Genomic DNA, 23643 nt, shown 5'->3' on the forward strand with positions numbered 1-23643 from the left:
TGGACTGGTTAGATTCCCCAGAGTGAAATCTTCTGACTACCTCCCTTGATGGTATAGGACTGGTTACCATCTTTCTAGAAACTGAGTTGGAGAAGAGGTTTGGAAGTAGGTGGACTCTGCTTTCAGCTAACAAAATGTTCACCTAATTTCCCTGTTTGTAGAATGGTACCCCCACTTTGAATTGTGCATGTCTAGTTTTCTGAAGAATCAGGGAGATATAGTTGCCTCCTTGGACTTGGGGAAAGGATCTAAGGATTTATCTGATTCTTAAAAGAGAATTCCAGTTAATCCTCCAGTTTCTACTGTCACCTTTATCCTCATACCTGAAACCTAATATGGCAGTGCCTTTGGGGGAGATATGTGGTTTGCCATGTAAACTGGTTGTTTCTAAGCTTGACTTGGGATTCAACTTTCTCAATGCTGTGAGGTCATCTGCTTTTCCATCTGCTTTCCAGTTTGAAAATTTTGTTGGTGATCCCTTGCTTCTGTTCTTCTTTGTCCTTACAAATTCATGCCTTTAAAAAATCCTGTGCAATACTTTTAGTCAGGTTTTGGTAGGAAGTGAAAGTAAATGCTTTTGCACAATCTGCCATAGTTCTGTGAAATTCTCATATATCCTTTTAAAACAGAAATCAGGGGTGCCTGGGTGGCTCAGTCGGTTAAGCCTCTGACTTCAGCTCAGGTCATGATCTCATATTTGTTTGAGCCCTGCATCAGGTTCTGTGCTGACAGCTCAGAGTCTGGATCCTGCTTCGAATTCTGTGTCTCCCTCTCTCTCTGCCCCTCCCCTGCTTGTTTTCTCTCTCTCTCTCTCTCTTTATCTCTCTCTCAAAAATAAATAAAAATATTAAAAAAAAAAAAACAACCAGAAATCAAAACCCAAACCCTTCTCTATAGTCAATAGATGTTAATTGGTTAAAATTTTCAGAAAAAATATTTCAAAAATTTTTAGTTAATATTATCTATAAATGGACCACCATATAAAATTTTGGTACTTGTCCATTATGACTTTTCTGGGTGAATACATAAACATTTGATTTATTTTTATTATTTTTTCACTTGTATAAAAAAATACAATTGTGTCTACAGAGATAGCAGTTCAGTGGGGAAGGGAGAAAGGATGTGAGTAGGAATTGACTGCAAACAGACATAAGGGAACTTTGGAGGGTAATGGAGATGTCCTAAACCTACCTGGATTGTGGTGATGGTTGCTTAACTCTACAAATTTACTAAGAGCTATTGATGGGTATATTTTATGGCATATAAATTATAGCAATAGATTTGTTTTAAAAATTCCACACTAACCAGCAAAAACCAAAAATATGATTTACTCAGACCATATCATACATCTTTGTTCACTTAAAAATTTATCATGGACGCCTTTCATGTCAACAAATTTATACCTATAAAACAAAATTGTAATTGTATAATTAACAAAATGTGTTTCTCCCAGATCTTTTCCCTTCACCTTGCAAATATCATAGAAGATCCCATTTTCATAGTACATTTTTTGTTTGCCTTTTTACATTCTTATTCATATATTTATATATTGATGCATAGTTGTCATTATTACATAGTTTAGCACTGTGGTTATAAAACACTATTCTAGCCATTTCCCCATATGTTACATAATTATTGTTGATGGTTACATAATCCTTCATAGGGTACATATGTCATGCACTAATTACCATATCCCTGTTTTGGGGGTCTTGAGCTATTTCAGGATTTCTGTTGTTAAAAATAATGATATAATAATAATAACTTTATGCATATAGCTTTTCCTTTCCTTTTTCCTTTTTTTAATTCTTTACTTAGGATAAAGTCCTAGAAAGCCTCTACTGCTTTTGAACTAAAATAAACACAAATAACTTCAGAATTTTTTAAAAAATTGGCTTTTATATAATTCCTTTTAGATGTGTTTTGGAAGATTCCTTATATGGAGAACCTATCATTTGTTACTATTACCTTTTAAGTTCTATATTATGGCCTCTGATATTTTGCTGAACATACTTTTTTTTAAGGTTTTATTTATTTTTAAGACAGAGAGAGATAGAGAGACACAGAGTGTGAGTTGGGGGGTTGGGGAGTGGCAGAGAGGGAGGGAGACACAGAATCCAAAGCAGGCTCCAGGCTCTGAGCTGTCAGCACAGAGCCCAACGCGGGGCTAGAACCCACAGACTAAACCATGAGATCATGACCTGAGTTGAAGTCAGAGTCTTAACCGACTGAGCAACCCAGGTGCCCTGAACATACTTAAAAAAAAAAAAAAAAATCAGATATACTTACTTGAAGTGAAGACAGGCAGGAATTCTGTGAAGAAACCCAATACTGTTGTCTCTTGTGGAAAGGTAGCAGCAACCTCATAGTGTTTTCATCCTATTTAAACTTTACAAATGGAGGATTTTATAATACAAACTACAGAATCTAACTTTAGGTTGGGTGGCCTCAGATTTCTTAAAGCCTATTCACCTTAAATAATTGTCTGTATTGGGATGTCTCATTACTGATTTGCAGCTGTGCTTTTCTGGATACATGCTGAGAAGCCTTCTTTTAACTCAAAATGTTAGTTAAAAATTTTTAAGTTAGCATTAATGGCTTACCACATGACCAAGTAGGAAAGTGACTAGACATTCTAGGGAAGTCTCCAGGAGTTCTTAGAATCCAGGAAACACACCTTACACATACTCAGGTCACTGGGGACAGGCAGTCTACGGATTTTGTTCTTCTGAAATGATCAGCCACAACAGACTAAATTAACTGGCTTTAAGATACTGTGCTCAATGGATGAGTTAGATGTAGAATTTCAGGAAGCCCAAGGTCAAGTTAGTTCCTAAGGAACAATGCATGCTTTTTATAACCTTCCCTACATTTCCCTCTGTGCTATAACCAGGTCATGACAACTGGGACCTTGTCACCAACACTTTCAAAGATAATTTTAAAAGACTATTCAAACATTAAAGCTAGCCCCCTCCTTGGCACATACTCCCCCTTCTCTCCTCTCTTTAGTCCCTGGGTAGCCAGGAAAACCCAACATCAAGGGCAAGGGGCATTCCATTTCCTACCCCTTTGTGTGTGTGGTACCTATCAGGCCCTTACCCTCTCATCCCCATTTTACCCCAAAATTGATTCAAGGACCAGGTTTGTTTTTTTTTTAAACAGCTTTATTGAGACTTAATTCACATGCCATAAAATCCACTCATTCAAAATGCTTTTGAGTATTTCCACAGAGTTGTGTGCAACTATCACTTACCACAATCAATTTTAGAACACTTTCATCACCTGAAAAAATAAACCCATACTCCTTATCAGTTAGCTGCATTCCACCCACCAAATCTCCTAGCCCGTAGGTAATCACTAATCTATATTCTATTACTATAGATTTGCCTAATCTAGACATTTCAGATAAATGGAATCATATAATATGTGACCTTTTGTGACTGTCTTCTTTCACTGAACAGTGTTTTCAAGGTTCATCCACATTGTAGCATGCATTGATACTTCATTTTTTTTATTGCCAAATGCTATTATTTTGTATGGTTATACCACATTTTCTTTATCCATTCATCAGTTGATGGGAATTTTGGGTTGTTTCCTCTTTTTAGCTATTATAAATAATGTTTAACGCTGCTACATACAAAATTTTATACAAAATTATACAAAATTTTGTTTGATGTATGTTTTCATTTTTGGGGGGTGTATACCTAGGACTGGATTTTCTAGGTCATATGGTAACTCTATGTTTAACATTTTAAGGAATTGTCAAACTATTTTCCAAAGTAGCTGTATCGTTTTATGTTTCCACCAACAATCTATGAGGGTTGCGATTTTCTAACTTTTGTTATTGTCTCTCTTTTTAATTTTAGCTATACAAATGGATATGAGGTATCTCATTGTGGTTTTGATTTACATTACCCTAATGGCTAATGATGTTGAGCATCTTGTATGTCTTTTTTGGAAAAATATCTGTTCAAATCTTTGATTGGGTTGTCTTTTTAATGTTGAATTGTGAGAATTCTTTATATATGCTGAATACAAGGCCTTCATCATGTACATGATTTACAAATGTTTTCTCCCATTATGTGAGCTGTCTTTTCATTCCCTTGATGGTATCTTTTGAAGCATAAAGGCTTTTAATTTTTATGATTTCAAGTTTATCTGCTCATTATTTTGTTATTTGTGCTTTTGGTTTCATGACTAAGAAAGCATTGCCTAGTCGAGGTTCACAGAGATTTACACCTATGTTTTCTTCTAAGAGTTTTGTAGTTTCAGCTTTTACATTTAGGTATATGATCCATTTTGAGTTAATTTTTATGTATAGAACAGTGTAGGGGTCCAACTTCATTCTTTGTATGTGGACATGTAGTTGTTTGGGCACCATTTGTTGTAATTCCTTCTCAATTATCTAGATATCATCAAATATCAACTGACCATTGGATGCCTGGGTGGCTCAGTTGGTTAAGCATCTGACTTTGGGACTTCAGCTGAGATAATGATCTCACAGTTTATGGGTTTGAGCCCCACGTCTGGCTCTGTGCTGACAGTTCAAAGCCTGGTGCCTGTGTCATATTCTGTGTCTCCCTCTCTCTTGGCTCCTCCTCTGCTTGCACTCTGTCTCTCTCTCTCTCTCTCAAGAATAAATAAACATTAAAAAAAATCAATTGACCATAAAGATAATGTTTTTATTTAAAAAATTTTTTAATGTTTTTATTTATTTTTGAGAGAGACAGAGAGAGACAGAGAGACAGAGTGTGAGCAGGGGAGGGGCAGAGAGAGAGGGAGACCCAGGACCTGAAGTAGGCTCCAGGCTCTGAGCTGTCAGCACAGAGCCCGACACGGGGCTCGAACTCACAGACTGTGAGACTATGACCTGAGCTGAAGTCAGATGCTTAACTGACCTAGCCACCAGGCGCCCCAAGATAATGTTTTTTTCTGAACCCTCAATTGTATTCCATTGATCTATATGTCTACTTTTATGCCAGTAGCACACAGTCATGATTACTGTAGCTTTGGAGTAAGCTTTGAAACTAGAAGTGCAAGTCCTCCAGTTTTGTTCTTTTTGAAGATTGTTTTGGCTATTTTTTGGTCCTTTGAATGTCTATATTAATTTTAGGATCTGTATGTTACTTTCTGGGGTTTTGATAGGGACTGCATTGGATTTGGGGATCTCAAAGCCTATTTTGTGTGATTGCTTTGAGCATCCAAATGGTACCTCCTGACTGTACCTTCCTTGTTCTTCTCCCACAAGACAGAGTAATTATTGCTCTTAGTCCTGAGAGAAAAGGAAGAATCTGTTCATAAATATTCATAATTAAGTGTGTTTTTTTCTGCCTTCATTTATTCTGATGTGAGATGAGGTCAGTAAGTGTACTTATGTCATAAGGATGTTGTGAACATTAAATAGGAAAATCCATCTGAAGCACCTAGCAAGCACTCAATAAGTGTTACCCACAATAATAACAATTATACTCTTAGGCATCTTTGGATCGAGATTGATTCTTGACATCCTTCATGCATTGACCTCGTCTCCCACTATTCTCTCAGGTATGATCTGAACTTCAGAAAAATCCACATCTGTCTGATTCTCAAAAGCCAGTGTGCTTCCAATTATATTAACAGGTGTTTGATAGATTAAAACAGAAAATAAGAGACTGGGGCACCTGGGTGGCTCAGTTGGTTGAGCATCTGACTCTTGATTTTGGCTCAGGTCATGATCTCAGTTCGTGAGATTGAGCCCCACATCAGGCTCTGCACTGAGCATGGAGCCTGCTTAAGATTCTCTCTCTTTGTCTGTCTGTCTGTCTGTCTGTCTCTCTCTCTGTCCCTTTCTCTCTCTATCAAATTTTTAAAAAAGAAAAAGATAAGAGGAATTTTGCAATATGTAGGAAAAAGGAAAATTTCTATTAAGAAAACTTTAATGGAAAAAGTATAATTTCTAGGCTCCAAGTAAAGAAATAGCTGACAGATTTTTTTTTTTTAATTTAGTAGATATTCATTCTTAGTAGACCAGGATGCTCATGACTTAAAACCAGTTGGGAGCTGACAGATACAGGGGAACCTGGGAGGTCTGCTGAGGTGAAGCATCAGGTAGAAGAAATTATGTCTGTTATTTAATTTTGTTGTAACCTGAATGTCCACATGTTCTCTAGCTTGGAGGGAGAGTTCCCACCCTTTAATACCCAGGTAAGTCTGTGGTGCAGTCTGGACACCTCCACAAGAATATGATAATCCTAGGTGATACTGACATATTCTCTTCTGTGTTGTCATTTCTCACTCTGGAATATAGATCTGGGCTTCTCTACCTCTGATCAACCTGAAGATGATGTTAATATTTTATAACTAAATAACCTTGCTAATATTATAAAATGTAAACTGGAATTTTCTTTTAGTGGACTATCCTTTTCCGGGCATTGGAAACTGATTTCTTACATTCATTTTTTGAGTTAACAATCACAAAATACAATATAATCCAGTGGTGAGTGAATGGATTTCCTTAGCAGTTTACAACTTTTATGAATCATGTAATAGTTTTTAGCACTACTGTTACAGACTTTGAGAAGGATATTCATAGGCAATAAACTAATGAGTTGTGTTTGTGTGTGTAACTAAATTCATGCTCATTTTTTCATTCTCTTCTTAATCCTACTACTTATTGTCTTATCATCCTCTTAAGCTTCTCTCAATGCACTCTATTCCATAAAACCTATCCAGATCCTCCCAGCTAGATATGGGATTGTGTTCTTTGAACTTCTGTATAAACAGATGTTTATAAATCTCTCACAGTACCTACTAGATGTCACTTTGTGTAATAGTTATTTGTGTACTTACATTATTCCCCTGCTAGGTTGTATGCTCCTAGAGTCCAGGCTTAAGTGTGTGTTATTAATCTTGCTATAATTTAACCTCCTAATGTAATTCGTTGAATACAGTGAGTGTTTAAATATGTTTGTTAAATTACATTTCTGGGTTAAGATGGGAGGAACTTGGCTAGCTACTTAACAGGCAGCCATTTTTTATACTTGACTGGGGTAGCTCATCAAGAATCTTGAACAGAAGCTTACTGTACCTGAGCACCTGACCTGGACACTGGCTCTGTACCTGGGTGCTGGGGTTTATAATTCATGTAAAACACACAGGTAACATTCCTTTACAGATAAAGAGATAATGTTGATGAATCTGCGCTACTAATAAAAGAACAAATGACCTAGAACTTCTCAAAATGTCCTCAGGGTTCATGCAGTAGGAGCACTTATTTAAGTATTTTTCTTTTGATACTTTTAGCACACTTGCCTGAAGTTAATTTCTAGCTACAGCATCTCATTAGAAGAGTGACTGAAAACTTAGGGAATGTTTGAAAGGGGCCGTAAATGGACTAACGTTATACTAAATTCCATGCCATAGTAAAGTGGTCATTTAGCAAAATCCAAGCGGGCGAAATTACAACTAGCACATGTATGTAAATAGATCACTATATTTGTCCTGAGATAGAGTAGGTTCTATATGGCTGAGTGTAGCCTTCAGTGTTCAGATTAGCTGGAATTCACCACATTGAGTAGGAGACTAGCTGTGACCTAGTTGCCTAGGAAGATAGCATTTAATAGAGCAGTGCTTCTTAAACTGTCTGTGGTGAAGCACTAGTTTATTTTCTTTGCAATTTAGGTAATTAATAATTTTGTAAAATACAATAATCATAAAAACTAAAAAATGAAATTTAAAAAGACATGCAAAGCACAACCCCCAATTTTTAAATATTATATTCAACAAACATAAAATTATTCTGTCAAATTGCTGTTCTGTACTTACCTGATCAGGGAACACCTCCAGTCCATGGATCACACTTTGAGTAACACTGGTTTAGAGGATGGACTGTCCTGATATGCCCACATAAGGGTTTAGATTGCCTGTCCATTAACACAATTCGGAGGTCTGTTTGATCCAAATGAGTGCTCAGCAGGGTGGGGCGGCGGTGCTTAGATGGATCAGTCAGTGGATCATGCAACTCTTCATCTCAGGGTTGTGAGTTCAAGCCCTATGTTGGGTGTAGAGATTACTTAAAAATAAAATCTAAACGTACATACATACAGGGGCTCCTGGGTGGCTCAGTTAGTTAAGCATCCGACTTTGGCTCAGATCATCATCTCATGGTTCATGAGTTCGAGCCCCACTTTGGATCCTCTGTCCCCTCCTCTCTCTGTTCTTCTCTCTCTCTCTCTCATTCTCTCTCTTCTCCCCCCCTCAAAAAAATGAATAAACATTTAATATATATATATATATATATATATATATATATATATATAAACAAAATTAAAAAAATACATATATACATACATAAAAAATGAATGTTCAGGGATAATAGGAAAAAATGCTATGTCTTGAGGTGACACCAGGTCAAAAATTGAGCTTTTCCCTCATTCTGTAGGGTGAAAAGACTTGAAGCAGAAAGGAGAGGGTGTAATATAATTGAAATGGTATAGTTAATGATTTTTGGTTTAAGATAGTTGGTAGGGGTAAGATGAAACAGTAAGACTTCCAAAAAAATAAGTCCTAAGAGTTCAGGCAAAAGTGAACAGTAAATCCCTGGTCAGATCTGAGGCTGTGGAAGTAAAAATGGAGCAGTAGCAGAAGTATTTGCTGAGCCTCTTTTATGTCCTAAATATTGTACACACTAAACACTTTACATATATATTCTAGCTCATTTAATCTTGACAACAATCCTTTGTGGTAGTACTATTAACCTCATTTTTCAGATGAGGAAACTCCAAGAAGTTGAATGACTTGTCCCAGGATTTTCAGATGGTTGTGATGTGTAACCCAGAGCCTAGATTTGTTAGGTTCTTAAATAATTGTCTAAATACAGTGCTTTTGCAAATCTTGCTTAACATTTTGGGCTGTTGAGTTGAGAGTTATCACTGTCCTTTGATACCAAATAGCCTGTTAACCACTGTTATCAGCCTTTCAACTGCTTTGCCTGAACTTTTTTGGAGATTTGGCCTTAATTCTGATCAACCTGGTTGCTCCATCATTGGAGCAACATAACCCTGTGAAGTGGATTAAACTTAGGGTGGATGCTAACACTGGGGCAGAGCTGCTCAATTCTAATTTTTAGGTGGCATTTTATAAATCTGACTCTAATCATGTGGTTTTCCACTGTCTTCATTGCACATGGTAAAGTATTTCATGTAGGCTGCTTTAAGTCCTGGTGGTGCCATGGTTTTTAAAATAAGCTGACCCTTTGGGCACCTGGCTGGCTTAGTCAGTGGAGTGTGAGATTCTTAATCTTGGGGTTGTAAATTTGAGTCCCCCATTGGGTGTAGAGGTTACTTAAACATAAAAAAATTAAATTAAATAAACCGACCCTCTAAAAGATTAATTTTATGAAACTATTCAGTGTGAGTTTTCTGTTTAATAAATAGAATAGTAATTATGTACTATTTTTTTCCCACACCAGATTGTAGAGTAAGAACTTGCACACATTGTTCTAAAGAACTGCATACTCCATGCACTATTGGCACTCTATAAATGTTAAATAGTAACTCCTTGGAGAAGAGGGGAAGTCTTTCATTAAAACAGAATACAATGTTTTGGGTGCTTGGGTGGCTGAGTCAGTTAAATGTCTGACTCTTAATTTCAGCTCAGGTCATGATCTCGCAGTTCATCAGTTCGAGCCCTGCATTTGGCTCTGCACTAACAGTGCAGAGCCTGTTTGGTATTCTCTCACTCCCTCTCTCTCTGCCTCTCCTCCACGCTCTCTCTCTCAAACTAAATAAATAAACTTAAAAAAATAAAATACAATATTCATTGCCAGTTGAAAAACACGTTCCTAATAAATGAGCCAAATATTTGCAATTGTCTGTTATCCTACATTCATATCCTACATACATATCCTATGTTCTTTGTTGAAATTACCTTTCCTACATGTTACTAAAAATGAATTTTGATTTAAAATGTAGGCCCAGTATTTTTTGTTCTCTGTAACAGCCAAGTACCTTTTGAGTCATTCTTATCTTTTTTTTTTAAGTTTATTTATTTATTTTGAGAGAGAGAGAGAGAGAGAGAGAGTGAGAGTGTGTGTGTGTGTGTGTGCGCGCGCGTGCAAGTGGGATGGGGCAGAGAGAGAGAGGGAGAGAGAGAGAATCCCAAGCAGGTTTCATACTACCAGTGCAGAGCCCGAATCGGGGCTCAAACTCATGAACCATGAGATCATGACCTGAGCTGAAGACAGGCGCTTAACCGACTGGGCCACCCATTCTTACCTTTAACAAGAGAAATCCTACCCTTGAATATATTTCTACGCCAAGCATGAGATTTAAAAGTTACTGTCTTTTGGGGCACCTGGGTGGCTCAGTTGGTTAAGCATCTGGCTTCGGCCCATGTCATGATCTCACACTTTGTGGGTTCGAGCCCTGCATCAGGCTCATTGCTGACAGCTCAGAGCCTGGAGCCTGGAGCCAGGAGCCTGCTTCGGATTCTGTGTCTCCTTCTCTCTCTGCCCCTACTCTGCTCATGCTTTTTCTTTTCTCAAAAATAAACATTAAAAAAAAAGTTACTGTGGTTTTTTTGGGTACATTGTTAGTCTAGTGAAATGGAAGAAGAGTCTGTAATAGGCTTTGACAGTTAAAATTACTTTAACTTATTCAAAGCCAGTTTAATATTGTTCCTTTTTTTTTTTCCATAGACATTTTGGGTCATGTTAGTTGAAAACAGCCCAAAAGAATCCCCTCCCCCCCCCCCACAGGTGAGCAAGACTATCCAGAAAAGAAAGAGCTATGCTATGGTTTTTCTGTCATTTGGGAAAATGGATGTGTGTCTGTCTGTGGAAGGAAGTTCTTTTTTTTTTTTTTAAACGTTTATTTATTTTTGAGACAGAGACAGACAGAGCATGAACGGGGGAGGGTCAGAGAGAGGGAGACACAGAATCTGAAACAGGCTCCAGGTTCTGAGCTGTCAGCACAGAGCCCAACGCAGGGCTCGAACTCACGGACCACAAGATCATGGCCTGAGCCGAAGTCGGCCACTTAACTGACTGAGCCACCCAGGCACCCCTGTGGAGGGAAGTTCTATAGGTCCCTCATTTCTCCAGTGAACATGTTTGTGCTGCTGCAGGGCTGTGGCCAGATTGCTGCTTTTAGACCGAGTACACTCCTCTGAGCTAACTAGTCAGCACTGCATATTAATGAGTGGTGGTAAGCTCAGTTTTGAAAAATGCCAATGGGATTATTTTTTCCTTTGCAACAACAAATAAATATGAAAAGGCTATATTTCATATTAATTGGAATGATTATTGTTTTCATGGTTTGTCTCTGAGCATATATTAGAATTTTGAAAGCTGAGCTAAAAATGCCCTTTTAGCTATAGTATAGGTTCAATTTTTAGATGAATTGTGAGGATATGTGGGAAGTTATATTTAAGAAAAGCAGCTTTACTGTACTTCCCTGGTCTGCTCTGGGTGACTTTTAACCTATCTTGACTTTAGCAGAGTGAATTAAATTATAAAATAGAACTTTAGGTAGTGGTTAAGAGCCAACTTTTTGGCCAGTAAATATTATAGCACTTATGTAAATGGACAATAATAAGCCCCATGCAGTTTTTTGTAAGCAGTTAAAAATAATGGAGGGATGCAGAAATGTTCTGTTTAACTTTGTAGTACGTACTCTGGGAGATTGATAAAGTATAATGCTAATAAGGTGACAACGAAATGTCTGTTCCAAGGCATTGTTACACTCATAAATAACACTTGAGGCAGTGTTTTATAAAAAGTGATTTATGCTAAGTTATTCCTCACAGCAACCTATGTGAGGTAGATATTACTATCCCACTTTCAAATGAGGACATTGAGAGTAAAACTCAGCTTATCTGTAATGGAGCAGTGGTCATCGTGGCAACCTGGCCTTTGATGAAAACACATATACCCATACACCGTGTGTCCCAAGACTGGTGTAATGAGGATGATGGGGGCCATGTGGTAGCATGGGGACTGCAAGTCTGAAATACAACAGGAAAGAGTCCTGCTTCCCAAGTAGAAAGACTCATCCCCACCTTGTCATTTTTCCTTCTTCAGGGGGCAATGGACATGGGTCCCTTTCTTCTCTGACTTCCCATTTCCAAGTCTATTCCTGGTGGGAAGTTTGGGGACAGCTCCCTATTAAAGAGGCTTGCTGTGACTTCAGAAATTAGTCATGTTATCAGTTAGAGAGGGAGTCACTATAATTGATTTGTGTAGACTTAGTTCATGGTGACTTCTTGACTGAGGAATTGAAACAAGTGGTGTGGAATTTTGTAAGGCTGTCATGCTTTCTTTCCCTTTCTTGTTCACTGTCTCAGGGCTGAGGAGAAGACAATGAAAATTGTGCATCACACCCTTGGGTCAGAGATTGAGCTACCCAACTATACATTGAGGGGACACTGATTAACTGAAAGGAAACTGCCATTTCTTTTTCCTTCAGTTACCCTGAACTATAATGATAAAGATTCACCAGAGGGAGCTTCAGCAAAATATGCTTTTTAGTCTTGACCTTAATACACATACCTATTCAAAAAAATACATGTACCTCTTTGAATACAATGTAAATTACCACTTTGCTGATACTGGCTTACATAATTATTTTGTGCAGGTTGATTCCAGTTTACTTTGCATTTAGTCTTGTCCTTGATTTAGGATAGGAAGGGGAACAATCCATGTTTATCTGGATAATAAAAGTACAGTCACTATGATAATATGGTTTGTTTTCTGCTTTACCTTGGTGATTAAGTCCAAGTTGTATATATTTGGTGATAGTTTGTGGTGGTATGCCATTACCATAGCAATGGGCTATATTCTTGGTTGCCACTAATTGCCTCTAGAATTATGTGGGTATGAAGGTTTTCTTGTTGAGAATGCATAGTATTTATAGAAAACACAAAAGGGGCTGTATCAGAGCTACTTTATACAGAACCAACAGTTCCCTGGCTACAGTGACTGAAACAGAGGGGTTGGAAGAGTTTACTAGTGACTTATTGCCCTGTCTGGGATTGCTGACAAATGCATATGCCGCTACCTGGCTTCCGGGAAATGCAAAAGGTAAAATGGGCTTTGGCTTTGGAGTATTTCCGTGGAAAATATAGTAGCATGAATGCCTGGTTTCCTGTCCTACTTCTTCATTCAACTACCAAATGGATCGTTTTAATTACCTTCCAGATGTAGCCAAAAAAGAAGTGAGGCAAGCTTCCATGAATGCTAATGGTAGTCCCACACTCCTTTCAAGGATAAAGTAAGTTGTTTTAGCCTTTATTTGTCAGATCAGTTGCTTATATTTTGTATGAAATGTATACATTGTCTTTTCATATTTGAGCCAGTTTGTTTTACCTTGATATCACATTCATCTAATGTAAATGTTGTTCCTTTAAAAAATTGTAGCTTATGTAAGTGCTTATCTGATCCTTAACTACTGGGCAGATGGCTCTATTTCTCTTGCTAAATTGTGATTTGGATTATTTATTTATTTATTTATTTGCCAAAAAAAAAAAATCCAGTTAAAATAGAACATCTCAAGTTTATGGTGAAGCTTTACTAGGCTCAGGGCATGCAATGCTTAGCAACCCTATATAAGTCAACATTTATAGCTGCCATTCATATAAAGAGACTTTCCCTTTTGAAAGTGCTTTATAATGAGCGACATTTGTCTTGTTGTAGGATTTTTTTCCAGCCAAACAATGTATTCTCTCAATGAGTTCTATCACTCCATTGTCATTAAAAATGAATTTTAGCCTAATATTCTATCCTGTTCTTCAGCCAGGTGATCATACATCATAATCTGGCCCTGTTTCATCTTTTCTCCCACCCCCAGGCTATGTCCTAGCTACGCTGAGGACTTGCCCCCCTTGTTCTTGAAACCCAAGCATTCTCATGTCTCAGTGACTTTGCACACACTCTCCCCTCTGCTGGCCTGGAAAGAGCTCTCTGCCCCTACTCTCACAGGTCTGTTTGCCTGAGGAAAGCCTGACTTAGTACAGCTCCAGCGTTGCTCTGTGGTGAAGCCTTCTCTGACACAGTTTACCCCCATTGTAGGGACATCTGAGGTATTTCCCTGGTGGGCACATGTCTGTTTCACCATTACAGAGCAGGTTCTTTTTCTCTTTTGTGTTCCCAACACCTGGTGCAATACCAGGTACTCAGTGTATATTTAGGCTGAGAACCCATAACATTTTTAGACTTTTTTTTAGACTTTTTTTTAGACCATAACATTTTTAGACTTTATATTGCTAAAGAAGGAAAGAAGGGTGGAACCCATGTTACTCGAAGATGCTGTGAATGATGGCTTTGTATTAAACAACATACTGAAATCATGAATCAATGAACCTGAGACAAAACTGTGAAGCAGGTGAAGAAGCTGGTTCCCTTGGCTTCCCTTGTAAAACTGAATTTATGCATCTCACTGGGGACTAAAACCTTAAAGAAAGAGTGGGGCGCCTGGGTGGCTCAGTCAGTTGAGTGTCCGACTTCGACTCAGGTCACGATCTCACAGTCTGTGAGTTCGAGCCCCGCGTCAGGCTCTGGGCTGATGGCTTGGAGCCTGGAGCCTGCTTCCGATTCTGTGTCTCCCTCTCTCTCTGACCCTCCCCCATTCATGCTCTGTCTCTCTCTCTGTCTCAAAAATAAATAAACGTTAAAAAAAATTTTTTAAAGAAAGAATAAATTAAGTATAGACTACTTTTGGGGGTGAGGTATGGAATTTCTGGGGGCCCTGAAACAACCACACCCCATGTATGCAGATATTTCTATGTAATGACACCAAAAGTCTGAAAGATTTGTTGAGAATAACAGAACCCATACTGTGAAGTGAGAATCACTGGTCTACGTGGTTTACTCTAAATGTTTCTATAATATGAACTATAGAGTACCCAGGATAGATTTTGATGTTATTTTCGGTTTCTCTTCTCTGAAGCTGGTGATAGCCCTGAGTAGCCAGAGAACATTCTGTCTTGATCTGGGTTGAACCGTCTTTGTGTTCCACACCACTGACTCTCAAGCCTTCTGTGTGGGGTTATCTGCTGCTGGAGAGTCTTAATTACAAATCATAGAAAAGTAAAAAAGTCTTTGTTTTTTACTGATTTCCTTGCTTACAGCAGTCTCAAAAACCATTTCTTTACACTATATTTCTCTAGAAAGCTGTCATTTCCATAAAAATGCTTTGCCCAGTGCTGGTTGTCCACATTATCAGTTAATGGTGCCATTCTATGCCTTTCTCTTTTCAGTGGTGTCATGGTTAGATCCTTTTTTTTTTTTTTTCTGTGAGATGAACGTGCTTTGTGCACTGTGGCAATAAGAGGGGTGTTTTAAGCCCTTTTTGAGAGAAGTGCCATTTTCTATTTCCAATTCCAGTTGAAAGCGGATCCCCCCCCCCCCCCCCCCCCATTGCATAAAATCATATTATGTCCTGCTTGGCACCATTAGCTCTGCTCCAATACCAGTAGCTTCTGAGCATCCCTGTTTGAATTTTCTATGCCCAATACCATCTTGAGATATGTGTTTTTTGGTATGGTGGAGACAAGTGGAACAGAGAAGCTACATTTGTACATTGGTTTTAACTATGGAGCAACATTTGAAGAGTTATATTATCTGCTGGGCAGATTTTTTTTAAGTTTTTAATTTTAATTCTATAGTCAACATACAGTGTTATATTAGTTTCAGGTGTACAAATAGTGATTCAACAATTCTATACATTACTCAGTGCTCACTATGATTAGTGTACTCTTTAATCCCTGTCACCTATTTCACCCATCTCCCCTGCCCCCACTTCCCCTCTGGTAACTATCAGTTTGTTCTCTATAGTTAAGAGTCTGTTTCTTGGTTTATCTCTCTCTTTTCCTTAAAAAAATTTTTTTAATGTTTTATTTATTTTTGAGATATAGAGAGACAGAGCATGAGTGGGGGAGGGGCAGAGAGAGAGGGAGACACAGAGTCCAAAGCAGGCTCTCTGCTCTGAGCTGTCAGCACGGAGCCTGATGCGGGCTTCGAACCCACGAACCATTAGATCATGACCTGAGCCAAAGTTGGATGCTTAACTGACTAAGCCATTCAGGTGCCCCTCTCTTTTTCTCTCTTTTTTTTCCCCTTTGCTCATTTGTTTTGTTTCTTAAATTTCACATATGAATAAAATCATATGGTATTTGTCTTTCTCTGACTGACTTATTTCACTTTGCATTGTACCCTCTAGCTCCACACATGTCATTGCAAAAAGGATTTCATTCTTTTTATGACTGAATAATATTTCATTATATATATCACTCTTTATCCATTCATCTATCAATGGATGAGGGCTGCTTCCATAATTTGGCTATTGTAAATAATGCTGCTATAAACACAGGGGTGCATGTATCCCTTTGAATTAGTGTTTTGTATTTTTTTGGTAAATACCTAATAGTGCAATTACTGGATTGAAGGGTAGTTCTATTTTTAACCCTTCGGGGAACCACCATACTGTGGTTCCACAGTGGAACTGTGGCTGCACCAGTTTGTATTTTTACCAACAGTGCACAAGCGTTCCTTTTTCTCCACATCCTTGACAACACTTGTTATTTCTCATGTTTTTGATATTAGCTATTGTGACAGGTGTGAGGTGATATCTCATTGTAGTTTTGATACGCATTTCTGCTAGGGAAGTTTTATGGCAAAAATTTTAAAGGCACAATGGAAACAACAGAATGAGAAGAAAACAAACTCTAGGTGTGATATGAATAGAGACAAAGTAGAATGATTTACTTGGGAAATCTTGTTAGATGCCACTAGGGTCAATAAGTAACTCTCTCCAGGGGTGCCTGGATGGCTCAGTCAGTTGAGTGTCCAACTTCAGCTCAGGTTATGATCTCCCAGTCCATGGGTTTGAGCACCACGTCGGGCTCTGTGCCGACAGCTCAGAGCCTGGAGCCTGCCAGATTCTGTGTATCCCTCTCTCTCTGCTCCTCCCCACCTCACACACTGTCTCTCCCTCTCAAAAATAAACAAAAACATTAAAAATAAATTTTAAAAAAGTAACTCTCTCCAAATAAGTTTAATGAACTTCCTTTAAGAGGCTTTCCCTTGGTGGCTCTGAAACTTGTACAGAAAACTGTACTCCCAGTCAAAGGAAATAACTTTAGTTCTTTTTTAAATTGAGATATAATTTACGTGCCATAAAATTAATCTTTTCAGTGGCCTTTCATATATTCATGAAGTTGTACAACCATTACCACAGTGTAATTCCAGAACATTTTCACCACCCCACAAGGAAACCCCATTTCCATTAACAGTCACTCTCCATTCCTGCCTCCTACCAGCCTCTCATATCTTCTATCTTTATGGATTTGCCTATTTTGGACACTTTATATAAATGGATTTATATGGTCTGTAACCTTTTGTATCTGGCTTCTTTCACTGAGTATAATGTTTTCAAAGTTCATCCATTTGGAGCATATATCAATATTTCATTCCTTTTTATGGCTGAATTGAAAAACATGGTTTTTTTAAATAAAAATCAAAGCCAAATACATTCTGTAACTTTCTGCTATGGAAAATTTTATGGAGTGAAATGAATGTTGTTACAGGATAGGACCTAAAGCTTGGTCATAGGGAAAGACTGTGCGAATGCTACTGTAATCATAGATTTAGTAACTTGATGCAGCAAGGGAGAGATCGCAGCAGCAGGACTATGGGCATCCAGGAAGACAAAAATCTTTTTATAGGGTTTAGACTTGTGCTGAGTGATTCTAGAAGGGACTGGGGAAGAGGCGACCAACACTGGATTGAGTGGCATCATGACACAGGGGCAGTTTAGTAATTGGGTATCTCAGCAATCTTTGCTTAGGGTGGGGGAAGAATAAAGAGGGGCCAGGGAAGTCATTGAGAAGAAAACAGGATCCATAGTAGGAGTGGTTTTGCAGCTCTGGTTTGGCCTTAGGAGAAATATTGTTTTTTGTTGGCCGTGCCTCTGGCCTTGACTGAGTCTACCAGAAATACTGCAGCACAGATTTTCATGCTCTCACGTTAGGGGGATATGCTCTGGTTCTGAGATTATAGAAAAGATAGACTTGGCATGACCAGGCAAGTAAGATGCAACCAAATGACCAAATAGGACTGACCATTTAACCATTGTCATGACATTCCTTAGATTAAAATCTCTTTAAAGATATTCTGGCAGAATAATTAGGAATTATTGGAGGGTAGGGAGTAGGACTTCTCATCCAATTTGCTTGTATGATTAAGCACCTTTTATTCACTGCCTGCCTTGTGATGACCTTCATGCTAGGCATTTTGTATGTATTTTCTCTTGTAGGGTTAAACAATAGTGAATAGTTCATCTTTCTCATTCAGCCAAAAGAGTATGTATAAACATGACTGAATTAGTCTATATTGTCATTCATTTGTAAACACTTTAGTGAGTGCTAGGCTCTAGGAATGAATAAGACATGGTCCCTGCCCAAGAGATTGAACAGTGCTATTCAATAGAACATTCTGTGATAATGACAATATTTTGTGTAGTCCAATACAAGAGTAGCCACATGTGCATCTCAAACACTTGAAATGTGGCTCATGAGACTGAGGAACTAAATTTTGATTTTTATTTATTTTTGATTAAACATTAATAGTGGCATATGAGGCTAATGGCTATCACATTAGCACTGCTCTAGAAATTCACAAATGAGAGAAAGAAACACAAGTGCTCACAATTCATGGTGTGATGTGGCTCCAACACAGGTTCTAGAAGCTCAATAAAGTGTTCTAGAAGCTCAAAAGACAGCCTCTGGTGGTAGAGACACCAGAGAAAACACCCAGGGAAGGGGAGGGAGCATGAAAAATGAGACTTAAAAACAAAATAAAAATAATAGTAATAACAATAATTATTATTTTGTCAGAGGATGAGGAGAAGTTGAGTGGGTTCATTCTAGGCAAAAGGCATAGTCTGCAAAAACATTGAGGCATTAAAAATGTGTATACAAGTTCAAGAAAAGGTGTGTGGCTTGGTAGGGTCTAACTGTAGGTTACTGTAATGTTACCACAATATGACATAGCCCCTATGGCAAAGGTGTAATTGAACAGATTAAAAACGAATTTAACATTTTTGGCATTTATTTTGTTGTATACATTGTTAGAGAAGCTACCACATTTATCATTTAAAATAGATACATAAATTGCCATTATGATCCTCATTTCACAGAAAACTGAGCCCTACAAAGGTAAAGGAATTTGCCTGAGGACACAGAGTGAATGGAAAGAGCTAGGATTTGAATCAGGCTTATTTGATTTCAGAGATCAATCCTCTCCATCAATGACTCTACATTTCACAATTTAAATTTTTCTTAGTTTGAAATTGTGATGCATTTCCTTGGGTATGCCTTCCATGATTCATTCAGACCACACTATAAGTCTTCTACAAATTTTTTCTTTAATATTCTGATTTCATATTTAACATTTTTTCTGGCTAAGAGACTGATGTTATAACATATCTATTTTGTTTGTATATCTAAGCATTTCACAAGCTTGGGTTTTGGAAATAGCTGTCTTGACAATTTCCCTTCTTTTTCAGTATATTTATGGCACTAGGAGCCTTTTATATCGTAAAATGGGGTGGTTAGGGAATTAGTTAAATTGGAGGACCCAGTCCATTCATGCCCAAATTTGAATGAGCTCCTATGACCATCATGCCCAGAGAATTCTTCCTTCCGTGGGGAAGGTTGGAAATGGCTTGTTATTTGAGCCTCTCCACATCTTACCCTAAAGGTCATGACCCTGGGCTCTGACTTCTTTCTTCCTTTTTGCCCTTTCCTCAAAGTGAATCTTAGTGACTCGGTAGAGGCTTTGCTTTTCTTAACCAAGAGGAGCTAGATCTCTGCACCTGTTTGGCAGGCATGGTCATGTCCTGAAAATACCCCTTCCTGGTTGAGGAAGTACTTGTGATCTGCAAGGACGTTTTTGTTTTGTTTTGTTTTGTTTTGTTTTGTTTTGTTTTGTTTCCTTTTAGACTCGAAAGAACTCACTTACTTGCTGAATTTCCCTAAAAGTCCATCTCAACGTCATAGCAAGGTGTAGCTAACATTTATACTTGCCAGGCCTGGAGAATAAGAAGTGTAATAAATAGCATCTGCTTCAAGGGGCACACCCTCCACTGCTAACACAAGACCGAGACTAAGGAATAGAACAGGCAGTACTAGAGGATCTGAGAGGATATAGCCAATATCCAGGGGTGGAGACAGCTTCACAGGGGAAGAGGGACTGGCGTCAGGTCTTACAAGAAGGGCAGAACTTACCTGAGCAGAGAAGGGGTGGTCTGTATGTGGAATACTGCCTGGGCAAAGGTAGGGAGTAGAGGGAATCATGGAAGAATGGTTTGGCTAAAACAGAAAATACAACCCTGGTGGCAGATTAAGATCACATGGAGAAGGGGCTCCTGGCTGGCTCAGTTGGAAGAGTATGTGAACTTTGATCTCAGGGTTGTGAGTTCGAGACCCACATTGGCTGTGGAGATTACTAAAAAAATTAAGTAAACTTGAAAAGAAATTGCAAGGAAAACTTTAAAAACTCCCCTAAAGATTCTGATTGAGCTGAGAGGTAGCCTAGGCATCCAGATTTTTTTAAAGTTTTACAGGTGATTTTAATGTACAGCTGCCGTGGAAGACCATTGCAACAATCTCTTTACTCTGAGTGTGCTCATCAAACCAGCATACCCTGCCCCACCTGGAGGCTAGTTAGAAATGCTGAATGAATCTCAGGGAATTGGAATTTACATTTTTACAGGAGCCCTGGTGGCCCTATGCACAGTAAAGTTTGACAAATACTGCTGTAGAGAAAATGTGAGAAATACGGTTGAAGGTGGCAGATTACCTAACCAGATTTTCCCAGCCCCTGTGCTGGGCTAGGAATGAATTATAGGTGGGTAGTGATGTTGCTTTCCCCTCAAGCCATTAGGGAAGCTTATACTTCTTGTTGGCAAGAAGTTTCCTCTGGTTATCTGTAATGTGTTTCACAAATACTCTTGAATTTTCTCTGGGCGCCTTGAGGGAAAAAAGGCAGGGAATCACCAGCTAGTGCTGGACTGTACTGTCAGTAGTGGGAGATCCCCTGAAGATTTTTTATCAAAGGATGTTTTGTGTACCTCCTTTTGTTCTAGGAAGATTTTCCTGAGAGAGACCTATAGAATGGACTGGGAAGGGGTGCTCTAGGGTGAAAGGACAGAGGACAATTGCAACAATTCACATGCAAGGTGACAGTGGACAAGAGTAAAGAGTGTGGTTATGTTTAGGAATTTGAATAACACTTTAAAACCCATCCCCAAATCTTCAGAGCTTGGAAAGAACTACAAAGATTCTTTTGTACCGTTTTGGAGACACCTTGTAACTTTTTGTTTTGTTTCCATTTTTTCTTGTGGGGCGTTCTCCCAAAGCTTGAGGAAAGTTTCTGATGATTAAAATCTACTTGGCATAAATAAGGTCATAAACATTCAGCCCTCACTCTGCAGGATCCCCTAGTTCTTGGTGGGTGGGATCATCTGACTTGAGGGTTATTAGTGATTTCAAAGGAGAAAGGAAAACAATGATGGTCATCATTTGGTGAATAGGCAGCCAGGGAGAATTTCAGGAAATGGAGAGGTTAAAAGTCCAAGTATGAAAGACTTGCTGTATTGGGGGACTCAGAGCCATACATTTGATTTGGGACAATACTTATGGGGGAACCTGGATATTCTAGGAATAATTTTGTGAAAAAAATGTTTAAATTATTGGTGCAATAAATTGCTTATTCTTCAAGGCCAAGCTTAAGTTGTTCCCTTCCATGAATTCCTCCTTGTAACGCCAGTTTATGGCTTGTTGTCTCTCTCTCTCATTTTCTAAAATTCTCTCTAATGAGTCAACAAGTGTATTTTTTAGTCCTGATACTTGAAAAGTACTGTAGTGTGTACTTCTTTTCTAGCAACTCACTTAGGGTTGATTTTATTTTTCTCATTTATGAATGTATATTTATGAATGTATCCTGTCCCTCTAAACAAAATATAAGCTCCTTGAGGACATGGACCATGTCTAATTCTACTTTGTTTTTTCTGGGAATTTGTGACTTTATGAAACATCTGTTTTCATGGGTGCTCGTAATTGAATATGAACAATTAAAAATAATTTGCCATATACTTCTTTGTTTTCCAAATTTGTTGATGTTTCTTCAGAAAAAAAAAAAAGGCTAAAGAGTCTTCCAAAATATGTAAACATGCAGTGTGCATTTTAAACTATATTCTGTAGTTTAAAATTAAGCTAAAATAGTACTATTAGATAAATGTTGGAATCTTTCTGTATTTTTAGTGATTCATTTCAAAAGAGGAGGTTTTAAAAAATTATAGAAGTATAGTATCCTAGTATATATCCCTGGTTTTGTAATCTTTTTATATGGTGCCTATTTTTCCTTAGTTGCTTTTCTCATCTTGCCATTTGGGTTTCCTTTTTCTTTTTTCTCTCTGTTTGAAAGTGATACCATTTGTTGTAGGTTCCTGGCCATGTTTATAGTCAAGAGTGTCAGTAGTCATGTGAGTACTGGATATGACCCACTAACATAGTTAAGCAGAGTGTATTTTATGGAAAGTCTATTGAATGGAAGTGCTTTAACGATTTTGTTTAGCTTCAAATCGTGACATGCCTTTTTCATGCCTTTTCTTGGAATTTTCTTGCCCAAATTCAAAAGCCATATTTATATTTTGAAACTTGGAACGCCGAAAAATTGTGTCACCTGAATTTTGGGGGGAGAGGGAAATTATTTTAATTCTAGTCAATCATGATACTTGACATTATGGGAAAAGAAGTGTGCATTACATATAGAAAACCAACTAGAGCTTGACCAAAAAGAGTGAAGCTGCTATACCAAGATACCAAGATGAAATTTAAAAAAAAAAAAAAAAAAAAAAAATCCCAAGATGGGGAAAACCTTTTTAAAGAATTCCTTAATGAATCAATCAGTAGTTTATATCCTTGAAGAATTTTTTATGGTATAATAATGAACATTTATAACAGAACAAAAATAACCCATTTCCTAACATTAGCCTCTCTGCCTACGGAGGTCATAAAAGTTGTTAATGCAGATGAGGCTGCCTTCTGTTGTGGGATGCTAATAGGAAATGGATCATTGCAGTTTATGGGGCACTTAGCCATTTTGGTTCATGATAAATGACTGACTTCAAGTGACATTCCTTCACTGGTTTCTCACTATTCATCACCTGAAAGAATGGAACCCAAACATGAAGTTGATTTTGAAGTTGTCAAGAGTTTCACTGTGGTATAAAATCTACCATAAGCCAATGTTTTAATTGATTTAGGAAGAAATAGTATGAATGAAGATGCTTATAAATACTTTATACTCCTATTTTCTTTCGTTCAAAAGCCAGTTTTGTAACTCTGTTTTATCCTGCTCTAGCTTCTGTTACCTTGTCCTCTTCCCTTCCCCCTCTCCAAACATTCTCTGGTTTTGAAAACTCCCTAGATTTTATCTTCGCAGATGCTTTGATGTAATTACATTGTTTTGTTCTATAAAATCAGTCCAAAATAAGCAGAAAGAATGGAACATATTTCCAACTGATATGTTCACCTACATGCCAGACATTATACAAAACTGGTGTGGAAAACTTCTTTTGTGTGCTATTTTCACTGTGTTCTTGCTGTTAT

General features: G+C 38.0%; 1 protein-coding gene across 6 annotated transcripts in view; it reads left to right on the plus strand.

Annotated features, from left to right (window-relative positions):
- GREB1L (GREB1 like retinoic acid receptor coactivator) overlaps positions 1-23643 on the plus strand; it is a 278957-nt gene that overhangs the window by 35705 nt on the left and 219609 nt on the right. Inside the window, exon 2 of one of the 6 annotated variants that reach the window (XM_053902487.1) lies at positions 13172-13244. The exons of the other annotated variants lie outside the window; for them this stretch is intronic. The gene's annotated coding sequence lies outside the window, so the exon portion shown is untranslated. The remainder of the gene's footprint in view (positions 1-13171; positions 13245-23643) is intronic. 6 annotated transcript variants of the gene reach the window in all.

The sequence above is a fragment of the Panthera pardus genome, unplaced genomic scaffold, assembly GCF_024362965.1.
Source record: "Panthera pardus isolate Hobbes unplaced genomic scaffold, ASM2436296v1 HiC_scaffold_15, whole genome shotgun sequence".
NCBI classification, from domain to species: Eukaryota; Metazoa; Chordata; class Mammalia; order Carnivora; family Felidae; genus Panthera; species Panthera pardus.